This window comes from Diospyros lotus, chromosome 13 (genome assembly GCF_014633365.1).
Source record: "Diospyros lotus cultivar Yz01 chromosome 13, ASM1463336v1, whole genome shotgun sequence".
Classification (NCBI taxonomy): Eukaryota; Viridiplantae; Streptophyta; class Magnoliopsida; order Ericales; family Ebenaceae; genus Diospyros; species Diospyros lotus.
In genome coordinates, this window is record NC_068350.1 from 14,401,638 (window position 1) to 14,406,207 (window position 4,570).

The following is a 4,570-nucleotide window of genomic DNA, read 5'->3' on the forward strand; positions in this document are numbered from 1 at the left end:
CTGAAAAGGTGGCATTGGCCCTGCTGAACACCTCCAGAAAATTGAGGTCATACTTCCAAGCCCATTCCATCAGTGTACTGACAGACCAGCCACTACGAAGCATCTTGCAAAAGCCTGAATGTTTCGATCGTCTCACTAAATGGTCCATTGAGTTGAACGAGTATGATGTACAATTTCATCCTAGGCAGGCCATAAAAGGACAAGCATTGGCGGATTTTATTATTGAATGTACTCCCTCTAAGGAAGCCGAAGAAGAGAGAGGAACAGAATGGTTATTGTTTGTTGATGGGGCCGCCAATTCCCAAAGGAGTGGGGCTGGAATAGTGCTTGTCCCGCCAGAGGGAGGACCTCTTGAATACTCTTTGAGATTCGCCTTTCCTAGCTCTAATAATATGGCTGAATATGAGGCGTTAATTACTAGTCTGAGGTTAGCCCGAAAACTTGAAGTAGCGCAATTGATATCCCATAGTGATTCTCAGTTGATTGTCCAGTAATACCACGGGTAGTACGAAACTAGAGAGCCGGTCATGGGTTAATATTTGCAAAAATTTAGGACCCTCGCACAATTGTTCGAAAGTTTTCAGGTAGTGCAGATCAACAGATCCCTTAATGGTCATGCAGATGCCTTATCCAAATTAGCGTCCACTAAAGAAACCATTGGAAAAACAATGTACGTGGAAGTTCTTCAGCGACCAAGTATAGAAGAACCTGAGGTAGCATGCGTTGAGAATAACAATGACTGGAGAACCCCTTTTTACAAATACTTGACTACGGGAGAGCTGCTAATGAACCCAAAGGAAGCTAGAAAAATTAAAATTAAAGGGGCTCGCTTCACAGTGATTGATGAAATGCTTTACAAGTGAGCTTTCACCATGCCGCTCCTCAAATGCTTGGGTCCTCAGGAGATCGCGTATGCCTTCACTGAAGTTCACAGTGGAATATGCGGTGAACATCTAAGAGGAAGGTCCCTTGTAGCCAAAGTCCTAAGGGCTGGTTCCTTTTGGCCCACATTACAATAGGATGCCCAAGCGAAAGTCAGGGAGTGTGATAAATGTCAAAGGCACGCTCCGATTCACTCTGCTCCGATATCACAATTATAGCCCACATTTCAGCTTATTCCCTTTGCTCAATGGGGCTTGGATATTCTAGACTCATTTCCACAAGTTGCGGGTTAAAGGAAATTTCTTTTGGTGGCAACAGATTATTTCACCAAGTGGATTGAAGTCGAAGCCCTAGCCACTATCACTGCGAAGAAAGTAGAGGCCATGGTGTGGAAAGACATTATATGCTAATTTGGAATCCCATGAATCATTAACACTAATCACGAAAGGCAGTTTGACTGTGATTCTTTCTAAAGTTTCTGCAAAGGCCTGGATATTCAATTAAGGATTTCTTTAGTAGCGTATCCCCAAGCTAACTGACAGGCCGAAATCAGCAACAGAACAATCTTACATGGTTTGAAAACTCGGCTAGAAGGTTCAAAGGGAACATGGGTGGATGAATTACCCACCATCATGTGGGCCTATCGAACAACCAGCTGGGTCTCAACGGGTGAAATGCCCTTTAACCTAGTGTATGGAACAGAAGCCTTGATTCCGATAGAAATCTCGTGCAGATCACCCCGATTGAATGCTTTTGAGAAATGTGACAGCTCAGATAACTCTGATTCACTGAGAGAAAGTTTTGATCTTATCGAGGAAAAAAGAGACAAGGCGGTCGTACGAATCGCTGCTTATCATAAAAGGATTGCCAACTATTACAACTCTCGGGTAAAGAGCAGGCCTCTCAATGAAGGAGATTTGGTCCTCAGAAAGTCAGTAATCACCAATGCACTTCGAAAGGATGGAAAATTTTGAGCTAATTGGGAAGGGCTGTGTCGTATCTAGGAAATGATAGGCCCTAGTACATGTATCCTCCAAACGCTCCAGGGTGAAACCATAGGCAAAACTCAGAGCACAAATCATCTGAAATTGTACTCTCCTCCTGACATGTAATGTAATAATAATATGAGCCTGAAAAAGGACAGTGGACATAGGCACATTTAGCAGAACCACGTAAAAATACTAGTATTTTGCTTTTATTCCAGACAAAGGATAAAGAGAGTGACTCACTATGGGTCCCCTTCTCATATATACAAAAAAAAAAACACTTTTGCTTCCTCGCAAAACAGTATGGCGAGTCTTGCCCGAAAGTGAAAGAATCAAATATCAATATCCCTTGAATAATACATTCAGCCTAATGGTAGGTGAATTAATGTCCCGCTAGTAGGATATTCTACTAAGCTTGATAATAATACAAAAGGCCTTGCCACGCAATACGCTATGAGAAAAGCATGGCTCAATAGGCCCGATAAATATGATAATCGTCTTGCCTCAAAGCCTAATAGCCCAGTCCAATGAAATAAAAAACATGTTCGGTTTAACTCATCAATATTGAGACCAAGAGCTATCCCGCTAGCCTATTAATGGGTCTAGCCTGATAACAAGAGGTCAAGGAATTGCCAAGGGACCACTAAGGGCCTAAGCGCCCATAGTCTTCCTTATGGCATAAAGAGCCTAAATCCTAAGGTCAAAACAAGACCTTCGATGGGCGACGATAATAAAGAAAACTAGCGAGATTCAACTACTATTAAGGAAAAGAGACAAATCTTATTTATGCAAATAAAAAAAAAAAAAAAAAGGAAGAAGAAGAAGAAAAGCTACTACACTTAACGAAGAAAAAACAAAAGGAAATATTCTTTACGTCCGCTTCCTCCTGCCAGAGCTGGGAGCACTACTACTCGGAGTAGATGAGGCCTCACCTTCTTCCTGACCAGAAGATGGAAAAGCTGTGTCATTAACCGCGGGGTGGGCGTCGGTCATCTTTACTTCCTTTGAAGCAAAGGCATATGGCTCCCATGGACCTGACAAGTTTTCCATATTATCACCTAAATTGGCATTCAAGTAAGTCATGGGGCTCGTGGGATCTGGATCGTTATATCTTCGCCAATCTGGAACCTCGGACTCCTCCGCCTTATCTATGTAGACCAACTTGGGAAACTACTCTCTTGGGCGCTTGTATTTCAGGTACAAACGTGCAAGGTAGATCCGTACTTAGTAAAACAACCCCCATAGCGAATCTCCCTCTCTTGGCAGTTCGTCGAGAGGCGATAGTCCTTCACAGCCTCTTTTTGCGCTGCCGAAATCTCCTCATTTCTTCGGTCCTTGAGCAACCTATATTGTTTTTTTTGGCGAGCGAGGTCATCTAGCCTCAAGGAATGTTTTTCCAAGAGATTCTCATGAGCTTCCCGGACCTCTACAAGCTCTCTCGTCAGTGATTCCTTATTCTTTCGGAGCTCCTCTATTTTCCTTTTTATGCTTGAAGACTCGCCATGAGCTTCCGCTAACTTAGAGCGTATGTCCTTTGCCTCACGATTCATCTTTCTGAGGTCTGCTTGGTTGGAACACTCATGATCCCTCCACTTTATCATATTTTCTCTCACCTCCGCCTTCTCTTGCTCTGCTTGGTGATAATAAGCTCTCCCGATAGTGTTGGATATCGCCAACCCTTGGACCCCCTAGGCACAAACAGTGCATTAGAAGACCAATAGCCAAGGCAGACGATAAATACGACATGCAGCCAAGATAAGGGTAACTTACCTTAATAGTCTTTTGCTCAGGAGCGTTGGCAACGCTAGACTAGATGCCAAAGAACTCCTGCTCAACTCGAGGGAGCACAATAGCATATATGATCCTAGCACCAACCCATTGGTCTTTTATAGAGTTTGTGTCAATTAGCCCAGGGTGCACATGGAAGTGGTCTCCCCTCACCCGAGTGCTATTAGGGATTGGTACGGAATTTCGTCTAGGCTCAGCAATAGGAGGAAGAATTGGTCGAAAATCAGGGAGCTCAGCTTTTAACTTTCGTCGATCCCTGCGAAAAGGGACAAAAGGTTGACGACTCTCTTCCCTGATCCGGTCAAGTTCATTGTCAAAAGAGGAACGAGAGCTGCTAACTCCCTTTCTTTGTGAGCAAGATGTATCAATTGGATGCCTAGGAGCGCCTTCGAGGGTAGAAGGGTCTAACATAGGTACGTCTGAGGTGGGAGCCAATGATTCATGGCAAGGAAGACTGGATAAGGTACCCACTTCAGACCTTTTCATTTTAAGGCGCCTTCAAGACAAGCTAGGAGCTGGTAGGGGAAAAAGGCTAGGATCTGGCGTGTCGAGCGGAGGCCCTTGTAACAAGCCAAGAGGTGCTTGTGGAGGAGGGTGTGGGTCTTGCTCGCGCAGGCTGGCATGAACTCCTACCACGTCGTTTGAGCATTTGTTCCCTGAATAAATTCATGTCTACAAAACAAAAGATGAAAGCAAAAGTCAACCACTGGTACTGGTAATTAAAAGGCAATCTCTGCGATTCTGGGGTTCTACCCTCAGAGGAAGAACAATCAAGAAAGACCATACTCCCTAAAGAGTTTCCCCTTTCCTCTTCCTCGGGGCCCTCGTCCTCTTCCTCACTTCCCTCTTTCTCCTTAACTTGTAAGGCGTCCTCGAGCATAACCGATGGTGGCACAAAAGCGAGAGTGGAGGTC